Below are 16,045 nucleotides of genomic sequence, written 5' to 3' on the forward strand. Positions count from 1 at the left end.
CAAGGAGCCAAAAAATGTATTATGTATATGAGAAATGTTATTACGTGGAGGTGTGTGATATTGCTTTCCCTTTCTGAAGTGATCAGCATATTAGAACACTATTAACTTCAGTGGAAAAACATTTCTAAACAATTTGAAGGATGCCATTGTAGCCGACCCAGAATCCCGTTGTCCATCATTTGGTGCCCCCATGTGTCTTTTCTATTGCTCTGCACTGAATATTTTCCACAGAAGAATTTCAGAGTGGCTTACTGACTTAAAAACCACCCTGTACAGCATATACAGTGAGTCTGTGTGGAGCGGGATGCAATTTTGAGACATGCTATTTCATCTCACTATAATCAAACCTAACCCTACCAGTAGACTGTTAAGAAACTAAAATAACCTTAATCATTCATTTCTGACCCTTGCAAAATAAAGACCTGGTTGGTTGTTTTTCAGTTTTGTACCTTGTAGTTCTGAGAAGTACCTCCTATAACATGCATGCATACATACATAAATACATACAAAGCATGGCATTTTGCATTAAAACTCCACTCTTTGCTCCATTAAACTGCTTGACAGCTCAGTGTGCACAGTTAAGGGAATTGTTCTTTGACATCATACGTCCTGGCAGACTGATAATGGATGCTGATCATCATTGAGCTTAAAATAAACAGAAAAGAAAGAAAAGGCAGCATCCCTGCACATGAATTATTTTATATTTTGGTGTGAGGGGAGTTCTTGAAGTATAGCGGATGTTATAGCATTAGCATTAATCATGGTGAGCTCTGCTCCTCACCCCTGCTGTCAGTTACCCTCGGAGCCGGGATGAGATTTTCATAATGCAGTCAGTCGTTCTGTATGTAATTATTCGTTTTGGCTCTTGCTCTTCCCGGAGTGAGACATCTGCCGTCCGCAGTTCCTACAGCTAGTAATTAGCATAGTTAAGCACTCGGATGCCCTGGCTGAGAGTCAAGTAATGCGATAGAGAGAACAGGTACAGCGATGTGCTGAACATAAGACTGAGCATGGCTCTTTCCAGGTGTTTATTTGTATGGATGTACCTCCAGATGTGAACCTGTGAGCATCAGTCTGCAGTGACTGCATAATGATTTTCAATAAGAATCCTATCTGAAAACTGAGAAAAAAGGCAAACCCCTGTACTGTAGAAAAAGTACATTTTGATGTATATTGCCTGCATCTTGCCACATCAGTGAAATACCATTTTTGTACTTTTCATGTATGTACGTGTTTCCAAACTTACTGTTGAACCCCTGGGGAAAAGAAGACCCCAATTCAGTTCGAACCACGATCCTCTATGAGACTGCTGCTCCAGAGTCACTTCTATTATCCCTTGCAACAAGGCGTCTGCCTGTCTGTATATACTTGCTATTTTAAATAAAATATTATCTATAAATAAAATATATCTATACATGCCAGTCATTTAAAGGTTAATTTCGGTGTGGTTTTTAAACTAGAGCTTTTCTGACTTCCACCCTCTGGGGTAGTAGCAGAGATGCACAGTAAAACATATTTTACTTTGACAGAGCGAGGTAGATTTTTCTGTTCAACCCTAACCGCGTATTTATATCCTGTGGGGTCCTGATGCACAAAGTCTTGGAAGTGCTGTTTTATGTCTTTGTTTTGAATTAGCCTGCAATTGATTGGCAGCTAACTTTCAATGTTATGCGACTGAGTCGATCAGTGTGCTATATGAATATATCTGTGTTCTTTGTGAAGTACTGTTAGCCTTTTTAATTCAAACTAATGCCACGTTTCCTTCTGCACTGTTAAACCAATCTCCAGCATCAAACTGGGGCTGCAGCCAGTTCCATCTGCAGTCTGCAAACCAATCTGCAATCTTGTTGTATAATTGTTTTTTATTAATGAATTCACCGTCCTTTAATACTTCCCAGACAGTTAATAATCCCAGTCTTCATGTTCAGCATAAATACTTATTTTCTGCAGATTTAACCCCCCCTCTCGCCTCCTTGGCATTAGGTGCTCAATAGGTTACTACCACCATTGGCATGAGCTGGAGAGATTGAGTTCTGCTGAAGCTGATTTGATCTTGATCTGCTGCTGGTGGAAATCAACAAGTGTGATTTATAATGGCAGAGGGAAAGGTGGCTCAATAATTAATGGAAAAGAGAGTAGATACAGTAACACTGAATAGCACGTTGATTAGACATTCATTTCTGTGCCACATCGCTAGACATGGGGTTTATCAGACTCCAAGCGCTTTAATTGCATTGAACACCTGTGTTTGCTTACTGTCATTTGGAAACCGCTGCTAGCAGTTTACCAGTAAGTGGAAATTTGTGATGCAAAAAAGGTTATTCATATCTGTCTGGCTTTAATCCTACCGATTTTTTTCTGTACATTATTGTGATGATTAATAATATGGTGAAGACTTAATAATGGACATTTTAAAATAATTGGAAGTAGAAGGCTTCCCGAGGGACTAAACGGGATTGTAAATCAGGGAATGTACAGAATAGTAATGCGTTATTTTATTTATTTATTTATTTTCATTTTCAAATTGGTCCTTGTGAATGTTTATGATAGGTGTGTATCAATGGCTCTGGCTACAGTGCTAGCAAACAGCTCTGCAAGTTCACCTCCATGATTCAGTCCTTTACCTCTTAAGCAAAGACTGCCAATTGTCTATTGAGCCTTGTGTATTGAATGCATTTCTTTTCAGCTGTGACAGTAAAGCTGAAGAGTGGCAGCGCATGTAGCACTGTCTGCCTTTGGACTGTCACAAACTGTTGTTGATTTGAGACTGGCTGAGCCCAGAGTGACACAGACAGTTGCTAAAGCATCAGTCACAGGAGCACAATTGTGCTAATCAGTGAGCTGCTGCTGAGCTGTGTGGACTGTGACTGGGGATCGGAGGAACATGCTGCAGTGCACTGAAGAGATCCTAACCCACAAGCCTGGTAGCGACTCAGATTAATTGTGTGAGCTCTCTGTCAAGCCTGATTCCTTTAATAAGAAACGCAGTCGCAGTTATTGGTAGCTGGCCTGCTACAGGGGCGGTTTGGAGCAGGTGCGTTGTCAGTAGAACAGATGGTTTGTTTTCTTAATGGTTACACTTATTCACAGGAAACCTTGCTTCACTACATTTCCTTAATTATATTTGCTGAAAAAAACTAGCAGATTCTTATGAAGACCATATGTACCGCATGCATACAAACAAGCAGACTAAGTGAATTAAAGGTTGATTGAACTGACCTAAGATGTGTATTTGGTATATCAGAATAGCAGAGCGGCAGAGGAAAGGAAATACTTCTACTGAATCAGACAATGGGGTTTGTCAATCAGTCCGTGATTAAAAGGCTTACAGCTATGGCCAAAAGTTTTGCATCATCTAGAATTTTAGGATTGAGACATTTAAAAAAAGAAAAACTACATGAACATAATTTAGATATTTTATTAACATGATGTAATCAAAGAAACTACAAAATAATATTGCAAAAGCCTACCGAAAGCCATAATAGTAGTACAGTATTTATCAAGTTTTTGTTAAGTATATGGAAAACTGCAAAGCGGTATGTCATTCAATATGTTAAAGTAACATTATTCAGCAAGTTTCATTTGACTTTATGAATTAAAATTAGTATAGGCCATAGCTGTAGGTATGTATTAAGTGGTTCAGCCATGCTTTTAGTCTTAGATACATGGGTAACATCATCCTGGGTACAGTTGACAGCATGGATGAAATCATGGGTAGTCACAATTGTGTTGTGCTGTGTGTCGTTATAATTCAGGAATATCTACTATTTTTTGTCCATTATTTGTCTTGCTGTTTGGCATGCAGGATGAGTCATGGGAGCATGGCTCAAATCCTGTTTATAGCACAAGCAGGGGACCACATTAGCCTTTGTGAGCTCAGTCGCCTCCCTGCTCTCCAGACACCCATCAAGTCCAGGCACAGACTACCCAGGCTGGACCCTTGTCTCCAGGATTCAGTAACTCGATAACATCTGATGCTTCATAGCAGATGAAATAACGATAGAAGATAGAGAGGCTGGAGAGGGCGACTGTTGTACTTCAGTCCCCCTGATTGGTGGAGACAACCTTTTAAAATTCAAACTGGGTACAAAAAAAAGTATCAAGGGGAAACATTATTAGGCATGAGCATAAACCTTTAATACTATACAACAAAAAAAAGAAGTTTGCAATCATCTGTGCCAACAGTGAGTGAATCCCAGTTTTACAAAGTCAGCAATATGAGTGACTTAATGTTCAATTTAAACATGCTATAGTCAAGCTCTAGGTAAGGTGAACATGTATACAAAAAAAATGTTTTCATGTTCCAGATATGTCATCCAAATGCGGTTATGAATAATTTGAGTTGAGAATCATACAGTAAAGCCTGACGAGCAATTTGATTTTCACAGAGGAAACTTTAAGCTTCAGGCAGATTTCTCTGTGAAGCTGGCATGCCAGATATCGTTCGGTTCTTTCTGCTGAGTTCACTGTCTTCTCTGAACACATGGCTGTCTCTGTTTTTAGGTGCATTTCAATTTCGCAGATATGCACATGCATCACCGATAAAGGGATGAGCATTCATGCAGACTTTGTCTATTATAGACTCTGTTGGGTTTTATCTCTGCAAGAAACTGAACTAACTCTTCAATACTCATCATGCTCCACTCACAGCAATGAATACTATTAATGAATGCACTGTAGTATATTACAGTGGTATATTATTGAAGTATTACATACATGGAGGTTGGGTAATAACATAGAAATGCCTGCTATGGATGCAGGGCAACCCAAACCGAACTGATTCAATGTGACCATCCCTTAATGGTTTCCTTGAGGGAAGCTTGGGGGTGGAAACCCGTGGAATCATGCACTTGGCACCTGTCCTGCAGTATCATCCACCCAGGAGCCAGGAGGGGAATTTAACTCCCAAGACACTGAAGGCAGGATTGGGGAAACTTGCAGGGCTCTGATAACAACAGAGTTGTAAGATATAGAAATTAAGGGCAAGTGCATGGGGTCGTAGTATGTCAGCCCTTGTTGAATGTCCCAAAACACATTGATTGCGCATGTTGTTTATTTAATACAACACAAAGCTTCGCTCTACAGTGTTTGATACCAGATGATCTGCTGCTCTATAGCATATCTGGACATTTCACTCGGCTGATGGGAGTGCAGCAGCTGCGATGAAGATTGTTGAAACCTTCCCATTAAAAACCCAATGTCATAAAGAAACAAGGCTTTTTTTAAATTGACTTTTGACAGAAGTTACAATCAGGTGCCTGGCCATCTGTGGTCTCACTGTCCTTTTATCATGTGAGTGAGAGAGGAGTGGTGACTGTGTCATTCAAGCCAGCAGAGCATCGGCAATCTGAACAGTGGAGCCCAATTCTAAAACTGCAGGGGTTTAGATTAATTTTGCCTCCATTTGGTAAAGCCCTTTTTAATGTGCTTAAATCACTTTCCCAGAAGCCAGGCATGTTTTAAAATTAATTATTCACTTAAACCTAATTCATTGTATGCGTTTATTATTAAAGGCCCCTTTTTAGACCCTTACAGGACACATTGAACACCACTTCTGTGTTTAGCGATACCAGCTGGAACTAGTGGGACTACACTTCCAATTCATTCATGGTAACCAGAACCTTGCCCTGACACAGGAAACTGCAAGTGATGGGAAGCCACAGACACATACCGCTGCCCACAGCAAGACCATTACATGAATCATTTTGAAATGAGAATGAGTGTTGGCAAGTAGGCCCTTCTGCCCCTTCTGCACCAAAAATGGGAATCTTTCAAGCTGAAAGATTAAAGGAAGAATCCTGCAACCTCCTGTTAGCAGGTGTTCTCTCCGGGTCAGCAGGACTGCATTTTTTCCAAAAGATTGTGCCACAGGACATTAAGAAAGATATTAAAACAGGCAGCGGTTGACCAGTGCACTTCATTCAGTTCTTTATCAACGACAACTGTTTTTGACATGGCATTTTATTTTATTGTGACAGACATCAGCCTGTCTCCTGCCTAGGATTCATGTAAGCATTTGTTGTATAGTAGTTTTAAATGTAACCTGTGTGCAATACTGGAAACATATTCCTGACGCATTGACGCAATTTATTTTACAAATATTGTTTACAGGAATTGAAGTAAGACTCCTATTGCATAGCAGTTTTACCCATGTCAGGTTTTATTATGAGCTTGATTAGCTAGTGTATAGGTAACAAGGTCAGGTGTGTCTTATTAAACTCGTAGTAAAACCAGGAATGGATCAAACTGCTATAGTAGTGGTTAGGGCTCTCGACTTCTGACCGGAGGGTCGTGGGTTCAATCCCTTGTGGGGGACACTGCTGCTGTACCCTTGAGCAAGGTACTTCACCTAGATTGCTCCAGTAAAAACCCAACTGTATAAATGGGTAATTGTATGTAAAAATAATGTGATATCTTGTAACAATTGTAAGTCGCCCTGGATAAGGGCGTCTGCTAAGAAATAAATAATAATAATAATAATATGCAATGGGAGTCTTATCTCCATCCCTGTTATACTAGACCAGAATTACCAAGTTGAATGGCTAGTCTGCCGTAGTTTGTATCAATCTAAATTGCCATTCAGGTATTTAACCAGTAATGACCCCCCTTTCATTCATTACTGCAATTAAAGCAGGATTGTAAGAGCAGACGCCTCGAGGGTTTGTTAATGCATTCTGTTTAATGACATCTCTGAGTGGCTTAAAGTACTAATAACTGGTATCATTCCCTATCTGTTTCTCCCGATGACTGAGGTAAAAGGGAGTCCGTATTCTGGAGAGCAGCTTCTTTGTTGTAGAAATTGCCTGGTAGTGAACACAATACTTCTTTTTACAGAACGTAGTTCAAATGGAAAGGTTGTGCCTGCCCGCTTCCAAACAATCAATTACACTCCTGCCCACAGAGAGGCACTCTGGAGGAAGAAATAACCTAAAGGGCTTTGTCCTTTTGACACACAGGCACGCAACGAGGGTCACATCGGCTGCACAGGGAGAGCCAATTCAAATGTAAGAATATTTAATATAATCAGGGCAGCAGAGACAAAAAACACTCTGTTATAAAAGAAAAAAAATGGTTACATTTTAAAATAATGGCTACAAATTCCTATGAATTCAGTGCATTAATTAAATATTATTTCAGGAATACAAAAACCATTAAAGAAATAGTCTGAAATTATACTCTATATGTATGCATGTATGATATGGTGTAGCCACCAAATTTTGGGGTAGTGAGTCTTTTACATTTACTGATATTTGTAAATGTGTGCAAGCTAAATGCTGTATTGTAAACGGTACTGTTTATACTTCCTCTAGGGGCCAACTGAAAAAACATGAAACAATTGTGTAATTAAACTGCATTGCAAAACGAATGCCCCTTCCCACACTTAGTAGTAGTCTAAACTGAAGCACCTACACAAATAAACTTGAGACGAGGGTGCCATGGTTGATGCTTGTAATTGCTGAGTTTGTGTCGTGCTTCTCCACATCGTCGTTTCATTTCACCAGTTCTTTCCAGTACAGCACTGTGCATTGTCTGTGGTCTGTAATACCAGTTCTGATTAATGTGATGGGACTTGGGTAGAAGCTCCCTTGCCACTGTTGGGGGTTTGTCGATTGCACCATGCAGGACTGCACACTCCACATCAGAAGAGAAGTGTGACTGATACTGGGATGCACAGCTCTGACAGCACCCTGGGGGGTGCTCCACTGCTTGCAGTGTGGTGTGTGACCCAGGACCAGAAAACAGGGCTTTGTTTTAACAGCAGCAGACAATTATTTCTAGCTGTTATTTATTCAACGGTCAGTAACTACCTGTACTACATTAATGATAACTGCTCCTCTAATAATGATTAAACATGGCATGGACATCGCTTAAGTTCTGGAGTGTTGGTGTGCTCACATGAGTTCTGGAGTGTTGGTGTGCTCACATGAGTTCTGGAGTGTTGGTGCGCTCACATGAGTTCTGGAGTGTTGGTGTGCTCACATGAGTTCTGGAGTGTTGGTGTGCTTACATGAGTTCTGGAGTGTTGGTGTGCTCACATGAGTTCTGGAGTGTTGGTGTGCTCATATGAGTTCTGGAGTGTTGGTGTGCTCACATGAGTTCTGGAGTGTTGGTGTGCTCACATGAGTTCTGGAGTGTTGGTGTGCTCACATGAGTTCTGGAGTGTTGGTGTGCTCACATGAGTTCTGGAGTGTTGGTGTTCTCATATGAGTTCTGGAGTGTTGGTGTGCTCACATGAGTTCTGGAGTGTTGGTGTGCTCACATGAGTTCTGGAGTGTTGGTGTGCTCACATGAGTTCTGGAGTGTTGGTGTGCTCACATGAGTTCTGGAGTGTTGGTGTGCTCACATGAGTTCTGGAGTGTTGGTGTGCTCACATGAGTTCTGTGTTCTGATTAAACTCATGGGAGCCATTTGCTTGAATTTAATTTCAAAGTGTTCCAGTATTTCATACCTTGGCATTGCATAAGTACTGTATGGTATGTGTATTTCAGGTTACAGTAGAGCTCAGGAAATTGCTGCTTGCTGGCAGGGACAGCCACATACTGTACGGTATGCGGAGATTAGTCTTTAGGACTAGAATCACTAACTTACAAATAGTAGCTGATCATCCATGTAACTTGTACATTATTAACTGCCCATGAGCACCTCTCCAATTCCGAGGCTCCGGTCTCTTTCCAGTGAAGGATGCAGTTATTTTTCCCAGAGTAAACCGACACCTGCTTTACTCATTCCTTCTTTATTGATTTTTGTGCCTGCTGTCTGCAGACCGAGGTGGTGTTCAACAGTGCTTGATGACACACTGTGTGTTTGAAACTTTCTGAAGCGTTTGCTTGTGAGGGTCACTTATGTTAAATCGTTTTCATTGATCTAGCTATTTTTGGGAGTCAACTTTGTTTGTTATTCTACGAGAAAGGATCACTTTTTTTTTTTTTTTAACAATGCAATCGAGGTCACCTTGCTCTGCCAGACAGGAAAAAAAACACTGTAAGGAATGTGTTGTTTAGGAAAAACTTTGACAAGTTAACGAGTCCTTAAATTAACCACGCAAAGTTCAGCTTGCACTTTGATTTAAAGACAAGTCTAGCACTGTTACAATGTTGCCCCATCTCTTTTCTACCACTCCGCCTTGCACCTTGTCGCTGCAAAGTTTAAAAAAAAAAAAAATTTAAATGTGAGGTTTGAAAACTATATAAATGATGGAGTCCTATTGTAGCCCGGTCTGATTGCAAGCGGTGTCCTGAGTGACAGGCGTGTGTCTTGGTTTAAGGATTGTCGAGCACACAGAGCTGGGGGAGCGGACAGGATTGTTCAGCGATTGTCTCTTTTACATAGCAGAGCAGGGAGACTGAGCTCAGAACACTAGACCCACAATCCAGAGCCTGGAAAAGCTATTTGCAGTTTGTTTTGCTTCTGTCACTCTGTCACACCTCCTGCTGTTCGGAGAGATGGAGAAACATTGCTGCAGGCTGAAATATCTGCTTTTGTGTTAGCTGGCAGTCTACTGGAGAAGGCTAGGTTAAAAGTTCACTTGATGGAAGAAAAATGCTAGATCAGTGTTTTAATGTCATGGAATCCAATGCTGATCAGTTGACAATGCTACTAGTGGCTAAGACACAGCTATTAGTTTGCTTTATAACCTTCGTCTGATTTAACTTATCAAATGGTAAGGGACAGAAACCCGAATTGACATTGTATGTTTACACTGTGTAATGGCTAGTGAGGTATTTGATTTTACTGAACGGTTGACTGTTAAATATAACCAGTGCTTGAAATAAAAGTGCATGAGTTTGCAACATTAAGTAAAATATGTAACAAGTTTAAAACTTAAAACTGAAACGGCGCTCCAGTCGAAATAACATCCACAGGGGCTCAGGTGATGTTACGTAACGTTGAACGCATTTTGGGTATTATAGTCTGACAGTATACAGTAAAAAAAAAAAAAAAACAGATTAGAATCACATAGACTTGGGAAATACAACTCCCCAGGAGCGCTATGCAACTGTCAAAAATCACTACATGCACTTTAGATCATATTTCTGGCTATAAAAAGTGGCGGTACACAAGTCTTTGGAATTTTGGAAGTGCTGGTACTGCTTACTGGCAAGTAATGGTCCATTTCAAGCTCTGAATATGCCCTGTTATTGATCATGTCAGAATCTATGAAGTTTCACATCCTTTCTGTTTGGTATGTTTCTAATTGCTGCAGAACCAATTATGTTCAATGTTAAAAAAAAAAAACAAAAAAAAAAACAAAAAACTGATATGCACCTGAACTCTCACTTCTCATTTTTGGCAAGCAGATAAATAATAAACAAGTAAATATTTCTTAATTTAAATGTAAATGTGTTTTATTGATATAGCGTCTTTCATACCACAGTACCTCAAAGCGCTTTACAAGCTGGTAAAGGAGAAAGAAGTCTGCAATATCAAATATGCACTACTTCATTTTTTTGGTTGTTTTTTTTATTCAGGCACCAAGCACATTGTGATGAATTTTACACTATGTCACTTCTTCCTGTCTGTCAGTATGCAGGCCAATTCAAAGAGATATGGGGATTGCTGAAGGAACAGAATCCAAACTTGAATTTTTTATATACTATAAGGCCCAGTAAGCATAACAAATATATTCTGTGATATATTACTATTATAATCATACTCAATGAGAAGTATGTGTTTATGGTCTTTTCTAATTTGAAAGTAGTGAGATATGGCATTGAAGGTAAATAAGGAATTAATACAAATACACTATACAGGGATTAAGGTTCATATGAATCCACAGGAATAATGTTGTAATATTTTTTAGCACTGGTGCTGTCAAAATAAAAATAAAAGTTTTATCCTTGGTAACCTCAGTAATGTTTCATTTATTTTGTATTAGAAAGGTAGTCCATTCCAGGATTATATTCAGTGCACCACTATGATTTTAAAGAGGGCTTCAGTAAATTATTGTTAACAAATTTTCTTCATCTATTGTGTGGTACTTTAAAATCTTAGAATATCCCTAAAATACAAAAAGATTAAAAGTATTGTCTGCACAGCAGTAAGGGGGCCAATAATAATGTTGCTTGGTTATATCACTCCTTGAAGGCACACCTGTGTTTTGAAGGATTGTCCTGTAATTGTCGTTCACAAGTATGCCTTTCACGTCTGCCCTGAGATGTTGTTTTAAACTAAGAAGTGTCACATCTGATTAACAGAGAGAGCGAGAGGGAGTGCAGGGACCTGTGGCTGTGGATCATTGCAAGTCAGGAACGAAGATGAGGCAGAACACATTAAGCCCTGATGAAAGAAATTCAGAGACTGCGTTACTCCAGAAATGTAAACCGTTCTGGGCTGTTCAGTGAATCATCTCGGACCTGCTTCTCACGCTCCCACAAGCTTGACACTTGGCCTGTACTCCAACTACTGTTGACTGACTGGAGTTGGTCTTGTCTGTGAGTGGTCAATGAATGACTGTTTAGCATCAGGCAGGCGATGGCATCGTGCATGCCCCTATGCACATGTAGACATCAACATTTCTATTGCTCAGTCTTTTCCCACCTTAATATTCCTTCAGTCCACTCTGGCTGTCACAAGAGTAGTTACAAACCTTGACGTCTCTGTGACGCGTACACGCCAACGATCCTGCACAACCCATAACTTTGAAACCTTGAGCAGTAATACATGTTTCTGAAAATACCACCTTTTTAAAGATTGCTTGAAATCTTGACAAAACCGAGACCTTGGGGGTCTATTTGTTTGATCTTAATGTGGGTGGATCGAAATACAGCTACCCTTTTAAATCCCTTGTGTTTAATTATGACAGCCACAAATACACTGAAGAGACTCACAGAGGCACTGTTTGATGTTTGATTTTCTTAACCTTGGTGCACACAACTGAATTACTCCTCTGTTTATCAAATTCTGGATGTGAAAACCTGCATTCTGCCCTGGTCTCTTGTTCAACTGACCAACCTACCTATAAGTTATAGTATGCGTGTGGTGAAAGGTTCCTAAAGGTACAAATATCAAGAAATATATTTTAGATTACCTTAAAAATCACCCGATATAACTAAGCCACAGCAAATATGGGCGTTTCACATTACGCTATAGTCCTCATACGTAGTTGTAGAATTAAATTTCAAAGTCATTTGGGTTAAACTGGTGTTTAGATGGTAGCAAGCCAGACGCTGTTTTGTAAAAGAGGGGTTCAATGACGGCACTAATTTAAGAGCTGCTTTGCAAACTATTCCTTCTACCTGGGAATTCTTTATTGTATTACTGCTGGCTCCCTCAGTTAGGTAAAGTCATCCCATGCCTGTTGTATAGAGTACACAGTTATTGGATGTCTGTGGTGGAGCCCTTTTGAAAACCACAGGCCTGTTCAAGGGATAGTAACCCAGGGTGAACATGAAACTAGAGCTAGAAACAGCAAAGATAACCGTATTAAATGAGAGTTTATAAACATAAATCATTCATTGTCATCCGTCCCTCCCCCCCCCCCCCCCTGCTCAGAGAGACCCTTACCCGTGGATTATCAAAGGCAAGTTTCATTTATTGAATTCAGTTTATTGCTAAAGAGATGCTACTATTCCACAGGAATTGTCTGTCTAGTCTGCAGAAGAGATTACTGCAGTAGCTTTTCAAGGATTCTCTACCCCTGCAGAGTGTTCTGTACTGTCCATGACACTATTCAGTATGATTGCCTGCATATTGTGTTTGTGTTTTTATGAGGAGGGTGGTTGGGGTTGGGGCTGTTTCCCTACTTTTCTTATTTGGTCCCTTTTTGTTTTTTAAGCAGTGAGAGAACAGAAACTGGCCCATTTCAAGCTCCTGAACAATACGCAAAGCACTTGCTGTCTGTGGTGGAAAGTGCGTTTTTTTTATGAACAGAGGATGCCATGGGTTTGCGGTTCACTCTACTTGCGCGCCACATGAAATCGCTATTAAAACATTGGCTTCTCAATAAATATTACTGGAAAGGAAAAGCCTAGCCCAAAAACAATAAAGATGTTATACTGGTGGTGGTGACGTGTAACTTTGCAAATAGTTCCTGCTTTTGCAGCCTCTTTAGGGACATTTAATGTTACTGTACTTCAGTTTAGATTTACTTTTAGCCCCTTTAAAAAAAAAAAAAAAAAAAAAAAAAAAAAAAAAAAGGTTAATATCATTAGAGAAACGATTATACAAATAAGAATTGATGACTGAAAATATTGCATACCTGTTTATTGAAGAAGCCATCACCTGAACATGTGTGTGTCTGTTTGTATTACATTTGCAGCAACACACAATCAGGGGCTGGCCGGTAGCATCCATTCTTCCTCCTTGTATCCAGTGAAGCCAGTTCAGTGTTAAATGTGCAGTTCAGTGAACAAGAATGAATGTACATGAAAGCATTCATTCACGCTAACCATGATCTCTGTTGCAAAGCCGTTTCTGATGTAAGCCTTCTTGACACCCCTTCCTAATTATGTACTGTACTGCAGGTGTGCTTCTAATGCGGTTAGCTGCGTTGCTTTCTGCTCAATATGAGGCTTTCTGCTTTCTATTTTGAGCCCCAGTATGTTTTAATCTTGATTAGATCTGGTTTTTCAACCACCATACAGAATATCTATCGCTCTATGGACATGTTAAATGTGGGCGCACTTGCAGTGCATCTGTCATTGGGCCTTCTTCACTTTGTCACACTCTCATGATATGATTGCACCCTGTGCATGGGGGTTTCACCTGCAACTGGAATTGAATTGAGCTGCTGGCAAAGAGCACTGGTGTTGTTGATCCTCTTTATCTCAACACCGTGAGTTTGATTCTCTGAGTCATTGCACTGTCACTCACTGTCACTGCTCTCTTAGCAGGTGAGATCCATCTTCACTGATGATGTTTGTGGTTCTGAGTTTGGGGGAAAACGGTAAAATGGCAGCTGATCAGCTGTAGGCATTGGCAGACACTGTGTATGCAGGGGAGATAGCTCCGTTTCTGCATCTGTGTAGCCAGCAGTAATATCCTGGAGGAGAAAAGGTAATCACACATGTCAGTTTAGAGTAGTGTGCCAAATGCACCCCAGATACATGCACAGTATATGTTGGCTATGATTGAGTTTTGAAGTCATTAATTAACCTCACACTAATAATAGAAACTAGGTAAAGGTTGACAAATGTTTACTAAACGTTGGCCAGGGTTATTTCTGAAGCACTTACCAAATAGCAGTGCTGTGAACATTGGTACTGTATAGTACACACTGCTGTGCATGTTACATCTATAATATTGTGTACTGTAGATGCATTATTTATGTAGAGTTCTTATGTTCACACCCACATACAAACTACAACATGTAGATTAATAAATAAACAGAACCATTTTTCCATTCTACTAACTGTACTTGAGTCAGTCAGATTCCACTGAAGTGTGCTGACATAACTATCCTGTTAGGCCGTGCTGGGTAAGTTGTTGCTTTTAAATATCTGTAGCAGTTTCAGTACTCTGGTCAATACCCTGGTCTGTGCTAATAATAACCTCTCCGTGCACTTCTGTTCTCCACAAACAATGGAACAGAATCTCTCTGCATTTCTTCACAATTACAGCATACTTGATGCCAGCAAGGCATTTATTAGTGTTCAGCAGCTTTGTGCAAGCATTCTGAAAGGGGCAATTAAGTATCAAAGACATGCTCTCACAGAGAGGCAGAGGACCTGATTTAGTGTAGTCATCTTGCTTATATTTTTAGTAATATGTTTAGCTGGTACAATACGTGATAGCCATAACACCCAGATAGCAGGAGATGTGGCTAAATATCCTGGTAATCCAGTGGGGTGAAATACTGGCATATCCAGTGTTAATTCTATTTAAATATATTAACGTTTTTCATTGATATGATCAACTTGGAGATAAGTCATGAGAAGGTGGGGGGGAGGGGGGCACTGTATCTTAATTGAAATTTAAACTTTTTAAAATATAATGAAATGATCTCAATTAGCTACGTTGATCCTCCATTGTCAGTAAATGTGTGCCTTGGAATAGCTTGCATCTATGTCTTGTACAATGTGAAAAAGGTGTGAGTGTTATAGAACTGAGCTAAAGGAACGCTTGTTCCACTTGGGTGGTGCTTCATGATTTCCTCATTCTTCATAAGGTATTTAGGCAGAACCTCTGCAACGGGTTAGAGGAAAGAGATTGTGAAATGTCTTTCACATGAAATACTTTCATGTGTAACAGCACATCTCATATACATTTAAAGCAGTTTTATCTGTGACGATAACTTTGGTCTTATCCCTTTGGTATTAACAGGCTATGTTATGTGCTCTTCATTGTGGACAATTAAAGAAGGTTTTATTTTGAGAAGATTGTTTCCCTTGGAAATATTTTTGTAAAATACAGAAATCAGACCCCCCCCAAAGGGGGTACACTATGGGGTGTGGATTTGACTATGTTTTTTTTTTTTTTTTTTTTGGCAGACTCGTTTGCCTCATTGAAGTGACACTCTGCTTACCCATGCTTTGCCAGCTATCTCTGCCGTTCTGCTGCTGGATGTGAATTAATGTGTAATCTTCCAAAATGTCAGTCACCGCGAGGATAATATGATTTGAATGGAAATGCAGTCCTGCAGTGAAAATGATTCGGTCTTATCTCACTCTCGCCCGCTCCCCGCTCCCAAACTGAGTAATTACAAACCCTGCGAACGCAGCTCTGCGCGAAAAAAATAAATAAATGAAAATAAATAAAGTGACAGCGTCCTACAGTTTTCAGAAGCTGCGGGGGTAGAGATCAATTATAGGAAACCACTTTCCTGGGATCGGAGTTGAATTAGTCTTTATTGCTGGAACTGGAGGTGGACTGCGCTCATGAAACAAAACCACCAGATTAACAAAGATGCCCCTTCACAGCTAGCAGGGAGCAGCTAAACCAGATTGCTAGTGCCATAGCCTGCTGTCTAAGAAAGCCAGCGGAACAGTGAGTCTGTTAACCCAGTGCCACCTTGCTTCCAGAATCCCAGCAGGCTGTTAGACTGTTAACCCTTTGTTGTCTGGAGACATGGCTAATACACCAGAGACGGAGTTCAAGCCAGTGTGCA

General features: G+C 40.1%; 1 protein-coding gene across 2 annotated transcripts in view; it reads left to right on the forward strand.

Moving 5' to 3' along the window:
- Positions 1-16,045, forward strand: part of LOC117396942 (guanine nucleotide exchange factor VAV2) — a 157,117-nt gene that overhangs the window by 46,642 nt on the left and 94,430 nt on the right. The gene's annotated exons all lie outside the window — the stretch shown is intronic.

Source organism: Acipenser ruthenus, chromosome 31 (genome assembly GCF_902713425.1).
Source record: "Acipenser ruthenus chromosome 31, fAciRut3.2 maternal haplotype, whole genome shotgun sequence".
Lineage (NCBI taxonomy): Eukaryota > Metazoa > Chordata > Actinopteri > Acipenseriformes > Acipenseridae > Acipenser > Acipenser ruthenus.